The sequence below is a fragment of the Triticum urartu genome, unplaced genomic scaffold (assembly GCF_003073215.2).
Source record: "Triticum urartu cultivar G1812 unplaced genomic scaffold, Tu2.1 TuUngrouped_contig_8536, whole genome shotgun sequence".
Taxonomy (NCBI): Eukaryota; Viridiplantae; Streptophyta; class Magnoliopsida; order Poales; family Poaceae; genus Triticum; species Triticum urartu.
In genome coordinates, this window is record NW_024119496.1 from 10,270 (window position 1) to 23,536 (window position 13,267).

The 13,267-nt window shown below is 38.7% G+C and overlaps 1 long non-coding RNA gene across 1 annotated transcript; it reads right to left on the reverse strand.

Annotated features, from left to right (window-relative positions):
* Positions 1-7,671: 7,671 nt before the first annotated feature.
* Positions 7,672-10,817, reverse strand: LOC125531958. Its single transcript, XR_007293644.1, has 4 exons — positions 10,640-10,817; positions 10,272-10,526; positions 8,813-8,869; positions 7,672-8,355 (listed from the first exon to the last, which is right to left on the reverse strand). It is a non-coding gene; the product is annotated as an uncharacterized LOC125531958 (long non-coding RNA).
* Positions 10,818-13,267: the final 2,450 nt, after the last annotated feature.

A 13,267-nucleotide genomic window follows, 5' to 3' on the forward strand; every position in this document is an offset into this window, starting at 1 on the left:
TCTTTTATCATATCTTTTATTCTTAGGTTGTGGGTTATCAAGATCAACAGGTGGTTCTATCTCAACATCATTATCTGTTTCTTTTTCATTATTTAGTTAAGCATCCTCATGAACATTAGCATTATCTTTTCATTATCACTAGGTGGATGTTCATTACCAGACTGAGTTTCAACATCAGAGATAGAAATTTCATTTTCATTATCAGGAGGTTTCTCTATTTCAGGTTCACTAGAAGCATGCAAAGTCCTATCATTTTTCTTCTTCTTTTTCTTTTTGGAAGGACTAGGTGCACTAGTGTTAATTCTTTGTGAGTCTTGTTCAATTCTTTTTGGGTGTCCCTTAGGATACATTGGTTCCTGAGTCATTGTACCTCCTCTAGTTGCAACCCTAATAGCAAAGTCATGTATATTATTATTCATTTCATCAAGCAATTCTCTTTGTGATTTAGCAACTTGTTCTAGCTGAGTTTGTACCATAGAAGCATGTTTTCCAACAACTCTAACATCATTTGAAATTCTAAATAACAATTCACTCAAGCGAGCAATCATATCAGAATTGTATTTCAATTGTTTCATAACATTTCCATTGAAGTGATCTTGTTTTCTAATATAGTTTTCAAACTCATAAAGGCATTGACTAGAATGCATATTGTGAGGATTATCATTTTCATTGAATTTCATAAGAGAATTTACCTCCACCACCTTAGGCAGTGGTAGTGTATTAAGCCCATGTATTTCTTTAATAGGAGGTAAATTTTTAACATCCTCAGCCTTAATACCTTTTTTCTTCATAGATTTCTTTGCCTCTTGCATATTTTCGGGACTGAGATATAATATACCCCTTTTCTTCGAAGTGGGATTAGCCGGTGGTTCAGGATGAGTCCAATCATCATGATTTTTTAATATATTATTCAATAATTCTACGGCTTGAGCAATAGTTCGTTCCCTGAAAACACAACCAGCACAACTATCTAGGAAGTCTCTAGAAGCATCGAAAAAAAATCCTACGCACACCCAAGATCATGGTGATGCATAGCAACGAGAGGGGAAGAGTGTTGTCCACGTACCCTCGTAGACCTTAAGCGGAAGCGTTATGACAACGCGGTTGATGTAGTCGTACGTCTTCCTCTTGCATATTTTCGGGACTGAGATATAATATACCCCTTTTCTTCGAAGTGGGATTAGCCGGTGGTTCAGGATGAGTCCAATCATCATGATTTTTTAATATATTATTCAATAATTCTACGGCTTGAGCAATAGTTCGTTCCCTGAAAACACAACCAGCACAACTATCTAGGAAGTCTCTAGAAGCATCGTTTAGTCCATTACTAGTCATCAACCCGTGCATCTGCACGGGCTAGTGATTTTGAAAACAAATTATTAAAAACATAAACTTTCTATGATAATGTAGTAGGAATTAGAAATGTATGTTGATTTGAAATACAATTTTGAACATATCCTAACTCATCATTGATGACATGAATTAGAATAAATGAAAATAGCCACCATTGGACCATAAAGCTGGAAAATGAAAAATAGAACATTTCAAGGAACATTTATAAGGAACCATGTGGTCAACTAATTGAGAAGAAAGAATGACACATATTCTAGGTTATGAGGGTTTGAACCTAGCTAGTTTTATTGTACATATATTCCCCAAAAAATAGAATGGATTAATGCATAGTTAGTGTATATAGGGTATCATAAAATGGTAATTTCATTTCTATTCAACATGAAGGGAGTGGTCGTGAAATTATTGGCTCTAAATCTAAGACACAGTTTTTGCGGAAAGAGGAGCTTTGGCTCCTACACCAGGGATGGACACTGAAATCTAGAAAATATTAAAACGTGCAAAAACATTAACACTTCATCTTTTGCATCTTTGAGTCTTGAACATGCTTGTAGATCTTTTGTCCAAATAAATTTCTATGTCCCCAACAAAAGTAATTTGGGTGCTCTAAAAATAATTTTATATTGAAAGCTTTTTTAGTTTATTTTCATATGGGTCAAAATTTGTACTTATTCATGAAAATTTAATTTACTTACAACTCGAACATCTGAGTTGTGTGATATTTTAGTTCGTGGTTAGTTAGTTGAACTCCAGATATGTCTGTGCAAAAACCACATGCGAATCACTTGCCAACGTAGTCAAACTCCATATAGGCATCTAATAATCAGACTACCACTAATACCAAACACTGTCCACTAGATGAGCTGTTGGCTTTTCATGTATTCTAGCTTTTTAGGCAAGTGAAAATTGACATTAATTGTATGTAGAACTCCACATGACTTACAAATGGAAAAAAAGTAAGATTAGAAAAAATTATTTCTAAAATATGTAATAATTTCATTGTTAGGCATCTAGCGTTAAATAATGTTATCCCTTGGATCAATTTGTGAGGAAATTCTGTCATGCAAATTTAAATGCATAAGATATGTAAGAACATGACTGAACTTTATTAACGATGTATTTATCGGCGACATAGTTGTGTATATGAGAAATACAGTGCATATTTTGTATTGTCCTAACCTCGATGTTATAAATCCAAAGAAATACCATGTAGTTTAAACAATATTCATGCGTACAGGTAGATGAGGTTGGAGAAAACAGTAATCACCTTTTCTTTGCTCTATTCTAGTATTTGCTTGTACCTTTTGCAGTCAAAATAGGATATAATCTTATCTTAAAACTCTGCGACATATTGATCATAGCATCCCCACTTATAACACATTTTCTTAACTTTTTAGGACTAACTTTTGTTGTTTATTCCAAAAGATATGAATTGGACATACCTATATGTTCTATCAGGATGAAAGGATGACCTTTATTTTATTTTGGTGATATACAAAATATCCATCGAACTATTCTAGTCTTCTAGAGATAATACAAAAAAGATGACTTGTTTTCCTCTTCCGTTGAGATCCACTTTTTTACACTAATGTGAGGTAGACAACTTGGATTTGTAGTTCACTCATAGATGAAGAGTTTGAAAATATTGCACTGTAAGACATAGAAAATGCATAGGTACGCATACATTAGATCTATGGTAAACATACTCATGTATATAATATAATTTCCGTGCTTAATTCATAGACGTAGCTTATTTGTTTCCCCACTTAATCAGTCTAGAAAATAATGGATTTAATAGATGTATTCCACTCCTGCTATTTTTATAGGGTTTCATTCTGTTTCCTATAGGATCAAGCTAAACATAAACCATATCTTTATACATACAAATATCACACCGTGCGTGCCTTATATGCATGGTAAGCATCAGTAAACCTCTCTTAGCTTAGCACCCTCCAGCTAACCATATGATCCATGCTCTCAAAAGTTATATGAGCTCAACATCCATGCATCATGCGAAAAGAAGTAAATTAGGGATAATAATTTGTCCTAATATTCAAACATTAAGTCCAGTATGTATGTGTACATAATAGAACTGTATGAAGCCAATACCTGCTCCTGGAGACACGGGATGCAGCCAGGGCATGGATGACAAGCTCATCCAGCCACTATACTACCTCGGCGGCGGCTCTCGACTTGATTATCCTCTATTCCACTTCATTGCCTGGGCTTCCGTTAGCTAATACCTAACGCCATGCGCAGTGAGAGTCCTTTTTGCTACAGACCTTTGCCTATTATGGGAGAAGGAGAACTGCAGCAAACAGAGACTTCCAGCTCTCCTTTCACCATCATGATGATATATATTGCATGAGTGAATAGCACTTGGTAGGCAGAACAACCCAAGATATGGAGGCAGTACAATGCAAAGAACTTCAGGCTAGGTTAGAAATGACAGGAGCAATATGGATCAACCAAGTACTCACTGTGTCAGCAAGAAGAAACATTTATGCTGCATTGTTTCTGAAATATATAGTATGCATACAATGGAAAAAATGGTTCTGAGTTTCACTAAAGGAAACCATTCACTAATTATTTATTTCCCATTCGAGAAATGCAGTACATATGGTGGGGCTTCAGCCTAATATAATGTGGGAAGAAATATTTATTTAAAAGCTAGGAAATCATAGACCAATTTAGCAAAGATATCATGGTAAAGTTGGTAATATTGTAAGAATACTTTCATGATCCATGAGCATTAAACCTATTTGCAAAGAAAGATCAATACACTATCTTGGCATTCTTGTAGAATTGTATCTGAGAGGAACATTATTCCAACCTTGTAAAAAGAAAGAGGCCACTATGGCCGTTCGGGCCAAAACCATTTTGTGTACTAACAAATAAATCCAGATGATTCTTGATGTGACACCAAGTTTAACATGCGCACCTGCAACAAAAGAATATCATTTTGTACTTAAGTATAAACATTTCAAGTAGCACCATGTATATAGACAGATGTCACATTTGTCTATTAATCAATTGACCTCTCATCTGAAATAGAAAATCAGAGCTAACATGAATAACTTGTTGCACGAAATTAGGCAAGCATACCTCTATATAGAAGAAGACCAAAAATACAACTGACTCCATAACTAAACCTTTGATTATTTCATCGAATTGAATTAGCATTAAATGTGTCAACCAAAAGGACAACTGAGATGAATCTAACATACGAAAACTTGATAGCATTCATAATGTATGTACAAAGGTTCTCTTATTAATCATCCCATGCATGTAAGAGGAAGAGTTTGATTATTGAATCTGAAGCATACAACATGATATTTCATTTAATATATATCCCATTATATGAGAATGGAAGGACATGTATGCAACGTCATATTTTATGCTCAAAGATACAAATGGAGACTGAATTTTATGCACTCAGGATGCGTGTCTAGTAAAGACTGCACCTGTACGTATAACACATATATGACTATTATAACAACATACAGTTTAGTATCACTAGTCATCAACCCGTGCGACTGCACGGGCTACAAATATAGAAACCATATTTATACTCAATGAATGTATCTGAAAAATAGTTTTGTTGATTTATTTTGGCAATTGGAAATATGGTAAAATGCGATAGAGTACTGAAAATATTTTGTAACATGTAGTACTTTCTTCATGTATAGCAACTATCAGTATTGTTCATTCACTATAAGTTCCTAATTATGCCACTATATGTATCCTGTGGAAGTCAAGCTCTTTTGCTTATGTTTATAATTCTGATGTGCTTGTTGATAGCCCTAACTATATCAACAGGCATAGCAAGTGAAAATTATGAAAAGTTCAGCTTAAATTACATGTTGCTTTGACTACAAAATCTAAATTTACCTCATTAACTTTGAGCCCGGTAAACTATATATGTGAAAAATGGTAGTTGAGTCGAACACTGGCATAATTGAATTTCCTAGTGAACACTAACCATAAGATTTGTGTAGACCTTTTAACGAAGTTGACATGCAAAAATTTCTACCTGGATAGTATAGAAAACAAAGTTTGGTGTATTAGACACATGAAATACCTGTGGCACACTTGGAAATATTGCATTTTGGTATCCTATTTAATATATAGTCGAAAAACGTCCCACTCTGAAATTATACCAAGAGGAAAATCCTGACCAGTCAAAGGATTATGAAAAAAATATACAGATTAATTCCCAATATATTCTGCGAGACTACTTTCACAGTGCCAAAGAAAAGGGCATCATGAATCTCCTTGCATTATTCCTTCTTCCTTTAGACTGCTATAAATGTCTAAATCCATATAATGTGATATTAATTTATTCACTTACTCTTCTTTAACCATGTAGTACGCATCCACTCAAGCAGCCCCAAACTTGGTAAAAGCAACGAATTTGCATCATAATATATCAGAAACAATAGTGTTTAGCAACAGCAAGCAAGAGGACGATTAGGTTGCACTGCGGCTTAAAAGCAAGCAAACAATCTAAGTATATAACAAAATAGATATCTGCTACGTCTGAACATGTAGACTGAGATTCAAACGCTATAGAGAATACAATCAGGAGAGCTGGACCTGATTTATTGCATTGTACCCTAAACTGAGATTCAAGGCTAGAGAGGAATATGGTCAGGAGAGCTGCAGCTGGATTGCCATACATGACTTATTGAATGGTATCTGCTAAGTAAAGAATTATTGGAAATAAATCACGTACTACCAAAAGAGGGATCCTACAATGGGCCAACCCAATTTACTTAAGAGAGCACTCGGGGGAGGGGTACGTTTGTTCGACATCCGTCGACCTAAGTGGGGAATCGGATTCGCGCTCCAGCATGAACTACCCGAGAAAGTATTGGTGCACCGGAGCTTCTTGTGCTACCGGTGCACCGGACTACCTTAGCACATTTTCAAATGTTCGAAAAAATCTGAATTATTTTTAGCACATTCACATAGCAGTAATGTATTTTGTCACAAAAATTCAAATCAAAATTTGAAACATAGCTCAAGATACAAAAAGTGAAAAATTCAACACTGAATAGTACATAACACAAGTTGGGCTTTAGATTTGGCCCATTATCAGATCAATGTCACATTTGTCACTTTTGTATTTCAAGCAATGTTTCGAATTTTAATTTGAATTTTTGTGACAAAATAGATTAATTTTTTTCTCAATACACAATTTTTCCTTTGACTTTTGTTTAACATTTTTGAATGTGTAATCTTCGTCCTATGCACCGGTAGCACAAGAAGCTCCGATGCACCAGATACGTCCTCTGAACTACCCACCTCAGAGAGCATGCCCAATAAATGGGCCACACATACATGCCCAACTTGAGCACTACCCCATGATAAGAGCAAGATGCAAAGAACGCTCTGAAAATCAGTTTCTGAGCTCGGGCTCAGATGATCCCGAAATCTACACCATCAGCTCACATGAGGATCCGTGCCATTAATTGTATTTCACTGTCGTATTCCTATTTTCCCAGTCAACCGTTGTAGCGTAATTAATGCAACATCGCGTTATGATAGCGAGGCGGAACAGGCAGCAGACCGATGGATCGGCGTGTTATCTGACCCAGGCTGAGCCATCAACTCCACCGGTCTCCAAACGGCGAGTAGACAGACTGGCTTTAAATGCACCCACCCACCGTCTCGCCCTCCACATCCAGACGCACTCAAAAGAAAAATCCCCATTTCATACCTACTAGCAGCGACCATTGCGCTAGTCCTCCAAATCCAGTGAGACTCTGACCGCCATGTCCGACGCGTCTTCTTCACCCCTACATGTTTTTTCTGAGCTGGCCTAAGCCGTGCTAGCTGATTTCTGTTAGTACCATAGTACTTGTAGGTTACAAATCTAATATGTATGTAGCTTCATCCTTCAGTCAACACTCGCATCTGAGTAATACACTCATTATTCATGGACATTCTTCATGGTAGAACACCACTTCTCCCAGGCCATCCAACCTGCCGTATTTGTAGTACATCTTGAAATTCCGTTATCAACTAACGTCCTCCTAACCATCACATTTGCAAACTTGGTCAGTTGAATAAACAGAGCAATACCTTTGGAATTACATAAACCTTTGTCAGTTCAGACATGATTTTTTTGTTCTCCTGATGGAAGACCTAGACTGCTTGCTAGGCACACAAAATTTGCCGACACCACTCATCCTACTTGAAATTTTTTGGGCTCTCCAAAAGGTTAGTTTTGCTATATAAACACGGTCGCCCATGTCATGTAGGTAAAGCAAGTCACCAGAAATAGATGCAACCCCAGCAAATGTAGACACATGGTCATTTCGTCTCACAACATAACCAGTTTTCACTTAGTCTAATTAGGTTCCCACCTGGGAAAATATGACATGACTATAGTTTTCCCAAAATACAAGATGGTAGGGATTGTGCCGCAAAATGACCCCACTACTTAGTCGGGTTAATCCAACTGCCTAGCACACGCACAGCCAAAAGATACACCTACTACTATCTTCCACTTCAGTCAACGATCACATCATACAGAAACTCTGGGATAGCTCCTTTGTTCCCTTTCATTGTCACTATCTCGTAAGCAATCTTCTTCCGCAAATGCTTAGTCTGTCCCTGTCACAAGCCAAAAATGGGGAAACGCTCTCACTGCGTTGTATGCTCGTCATCTTGGCACAGAAAAAACCCTTGAAATATGGTTTTGCCCACCTTTCTGATGTCGTATATTTGGGTCATGTAGGGGTGCTTTCTCAGATCGTACTTATCTAACAGCGTAGCCAACGCCGTCTCAAACTCATCTTCAGTTAGCATGTGGTTCACAACCTCATGGAACTCAGCCTGGAACTCACTCTTCTTCGTGTACAGAGGGCCCAATGTCTCCTTCGTTTTCTTCAGCACATGCCATTTTTGCACCACCTATGCACGATGCCCGGATAAACTTTGCTGATTGCCACCTCCAAAAGTAGTGATCTCATCAACAGCCTCTTGTTTGGTCATCACCTAAATTTGCGTCATATCGTTGTTAGTGTCATTTGCATATTGTAAACTCATAGCTGATGCAACTTAGCAGCTCATGCATGCACTCAATGAACCATTAACTTATAACCCATGAAAAAATGAACGAATTATAATATGAAAGCCTCGCTTTATGACCAGTTTCCCAGCTTCTGAGTTCATGAAGTTATGAGGTGGAGAATTATCTTGTTTCTAATAGATAATACTTATCCAACAAATTAAGGGGGTTCTACTGTGAGCACCTTTGTATCATATTCATCTTTTGGTTTCTTAATCTTGGAGATTTGGGAACTACCACATGATCTCAGATGGACTAAAATATGTTTGCGGAAAAGAAAACTAAAACACATAAATGCATGATAGAACACCAGCAAGATCTGCATATAAAAGCACATGCTTTAAGTGCCAAACGTTGGAATGATCAAATATATGTTTGACATACCTTCTCCACTGCAAGAATATATAGACAAATTAAGCTGCACTCCAGTTTCCATCATCGCTGAAGATCACAGAAATAAGTAGTCTGAGAACATAACTAAAGTACTAAACATGCCCAAATTTCTGCAGGTACACCTAAACTAAACCCAAAAGAATCATCGGCTCGTACCACACGAAGTCCAGGAACACAACATGGAACAACACTTTGACGATAATTATTAAAGTACTGGATTTGAAGTAAGAAAGTTTATGAGAAACATGTCCACAATTAATGCCTACAGAAAATGTAATACTTGCAAGAACCTAAGAGGAAAAACCAACATCAATTTGCCACATCTGCACCAACCCGTCTCTGCAATTCCACACGAATTTGTAATTGCCGTATTACAAATTACACCATAGAATCCTAATATTGTCTTGCTCATCAAGTGTCCATACTTCTTCTCATTTCATGTACGGACATCAACAACCTTTCATAGAATCCAGGAAGTTTTTTTCTATTTTTGCACAACAAGTTCAAATTCTATTGTAGAAAAGAAAAGAAACCACACATATGTCTTTTCCCTTGAAACTGAATGAACCGCAACACCAGCACAAAGATCCTTGTTATCAAAATTCCCAAATCAGCAAAAGGAAAATAAACATCATAATTTCACTACCTGTACAACTGTAGTTGAAACATACGGAAAGCAATAGTTTTTTTCTCTTTTTTTTACATCCTATCCAGGCTAAACCAGATGTTATTTTTAAGGAGGCCACTTCAGATTCCACATTGAATTTGCAGGTCCTTCCATAGCAAAAACACCATGCAAATATGGACTTCCGTGAGTATTATTTCGTGCTTTTAGAAACCCTACCCGTGCTTTGCTCTAAAACTATGTTTTCTTTGGTGTTTAGAACAAGCCTCTTATCCGAAAAGTTACCCTTCTCTATGTCCTGGCCTCGATGCGGCTTTATACATGTCTCAGTCCTACCTCCTTTCTTCTTTGAAGGAGTGTGGCAATCCAAAACCTATTCTAGCTTCAAGGTTTGTGCTTTAAAACAGAAGACTTTGAATTTTTTGTCCACAGTTTTTTGTATTCTAGTGTATATCAGTATTAATAGAGACACTATTCTCGTATCAATTCACTACACTCATTATGGCTAGCTTAATTTTCTTTTGGCGGTTGTGTACCAGGTGAAAGGCAATATCATTGAAGCACTCCTGACGTGCAGAGTAAGCCGAAAGCTGCAGTTGGTATGGCAATCTGAATTTTTGCAAATGCACACATTCAGTATACTAGAATCTCAACACTAATAGCAGTGTACTTTCTGCCATTCTGCCAATAAGGATCGGCTGCCAACGACTAATCTATCTAGATCGGATTCTCAGTTTCTAAACGATTTTTGCTACCTAAACTGATTTTGGATAGTCAAAAGGATCAACATATAGTTAATCAGCGGCATGGGCTTTAGGTTCACACCTTTTTGTCCAACCTGGGGCCTCTGGGTTGACTCTGTTACTTGACTGTGCCGACCTAGTTGGAGATGAATTTGGAAGACGGCGGCCTCCACCTCGTGCCTTTTCAGGTCCTCCGTCGCTGACCCATTGACCTCAACTAAACAAGGCATCTGAGTCTTCAGGATTGCTACGGTTGGCTTCTCTTGTGGGCAACAAGACCAGAGGAACCGGATCTGGGTGTTTAATGTTGTCCCCGAACTCCTCCCTCAGCGGGAACCTGAGGGAAGGAAGGTAGTGGCCGACGGCCAGGCCCCATTATTAGCAACCTCATTCAGTTATGGTAGATTGTAAAACAAATACCGCGAAATACTCAGATCTTTAGGTACTAACCTATCCACGGCAACGAGCAGAAACTCGAGACCAGCATCCTCCATTTTTCCTTGGCCGCAGGTGGCCGAGACTAGCGCCGCCGCCACCAGCTGCTCGCTTGTAGAGGAAAGGGCATAAATGTGTTCTTGGGGAAAAGGGAACAGAGGTGTCCACGATAACAAACGGCTCAGCTTTTCCGTAACGTCCTGTACTCGTTATCTGATCCGTGGCTCGGGTAGGAATTGCGACGTTCTGGTCCACGGACCAGGACGGCCGCGCGCGCCCACCGTCCCACACATACGGTTCGGCCCCACGGATGCACCACTGTTCCATACAGTATATCCCCGTACGTTCTTTTTTCTCTAGCGCCTGTCAGACGCGTCAGACAGCTTTATTCGGATCCTGAGTCAGCAATGGACGCCACAGATATCGGGAGCAGCTGGCCTCGGGCACCAAATCGCCCTGTCCAGAACGCTATCCTTAAAATAGAAAAGCGGGCTGCAAGTAAATCTGTATCCATCGGCACAAAGCATCGCCGACAAGCTCAAGCTGTGAAGATGATATATAATATGTTTGTTCGATCTGTGTATGGTGGACATGTGATCTGTTTATCACACCATCAAATCTGAAGTGATTCGATATATTTCCATTGAATTTTTATGTTTATATTTTGCACTCATTACTCGATTTTTCGGAGGGCTCTAAAACTTCTACTCATAGCTTATCGTCAAAAGCACTAGCTACACATATAAACATAAAAACCATTGCATGCATGCACCCATATCTTCTATATCTAAATAGGGACACCCCACTAGGAGGGGGACTTTTGGTTCCTGGGTACATATGTACCCTACATGCAAAAAAAATTAGTAATTCAACAAAAAGTCAAAATTTTCTAAAAAATATTTTTGATAAGAACTTGACCTTCCATTGTACTAGTGAGAAAAGTGATAAAAACATAAAATTCCTCTTTGACTTCTTTTCAAAAAAGACAAATTTCCGGTTAAAATAGCGTGAATAGTGACCTACAATAGGCAATAATTTTTTTTCTTTTTTGCTGTGAAGTCAACATAGTTTTCTTTTTTGTGAAAATGTGTATACTAGTGCGCAAGTAAGTCAACTTTATTCTAAAAATAGTTTCTTAACTATTTTGACTTTTTGTTTAACTATTAAAAATAAATCCCCATATAGGGTACATATGTACCCAGGAACCATCGGGTATTTCCCCATCCCACTAGCTGATTTTTCTGGCTTCTCATGAAGCCACATCACCCAAATTGTTTTAGCCATTGATGCAGTATCTCTCGACAGCCCGCAACCGTCTAATTAGGAATTGATAAAATTTACAAAAGTTGCCACCGCTAAGTGGAAATAACGCTTCGTTCCTTCTCTCATTTGTTCTTTCTTCTCGGACTGAACCTAACATACACACTAGAGCCATTCATCTTGTGCGGGGAGAAAAAAAGCATTCATCATTCCCGACAGCTCATCCTGGCCCATGGTTTCCTCAACCTACCGCGTGTGATAGCACACAAACTACAACGATTCCCCAGGCGGCTGCCGTCACTCCCCTGCGTCGTTCCTCTCGATAGTGTGCCCGATCGCTCCCCATGGCCGGCCTAGCTCCTTTCTTCGATCTCCTTCTTTACTGGACAATATCTTGTGTGCTCTGGTGGAATGGGTTCGCCACAAATAGTAGAACAAATTCTATGTTTAAGTTCACGCGATCCATGGCCTATATTGTTCAATATGGTTGGATTTGCAGTATGCCTGTGCCGAAGGTTGAAGACGACCCATTATTATTTTTTTTGAAGGCTGCGGCCGCACGATTTAGTCAAACCAACCGATAGGCTGATTTTGCATGTCGGCTTCCAACCCAATAGTGTTTTTCAGAACAAGCCCAATAGTGTTTTTCAGAACAACCCTCTCGACTGGCCTTGCTAGCCCAATTAAAAGGCAGGCCTGTAACTTGCTTAGGCCCTGTTTGGTTCATAAGTCCTAGGACTTTTTTTAGTCCCAACTTATAAGTCCCAAGTCCCTAAAAAGTTCCTACATGTTTGGTTCCTGGGACTTAATATGGACTAAAAGACCATATTACAACTATAAGTCCCTCCTTGAGAGTCTTATTTTATAAGTCCTAAATGCCCACTTTAAGTCCCTATAAGTCTCTCATGTTTGGTTTAGATGGGACTTATAGGGACTTTTTTAAGTCCCTAAACCAATAAGTCCCTGGAAACAAACACCCTCAGTTGAAAATCCTAAGACTTATGAACCAAACAGGGCCTTAGTAGGTGGCATAATGCCGGTTTAGTTGTAGTATCGTTCTTTCTTCCTCTAGAAGAAAAAGGTGATCTCGATAGGTGTTTCCTTCGAGGACGCTCCCTTCCGTTGACCTCGGTCATCAATGATGCGTGGATTCATCGGATCCATCCGTGTGGGTAGTTTTAAGCCCGATTAGCTTAGCTTTTCGGCTGTTCATCATTTTGCCTCGGTGACGCCAATGGCGGAGCTAAATAAAGTTTTTTCAGATCCTACTCTGACAAAGTGATCGGTCCTTTGGTTGGGCGTGGATTTAAAATCCAGTCTATTCAAGCAAGGATGGTGCCGTAGTGGCGGCATCCTCGTGGCGGACATGTGTCCTTGGTCTCT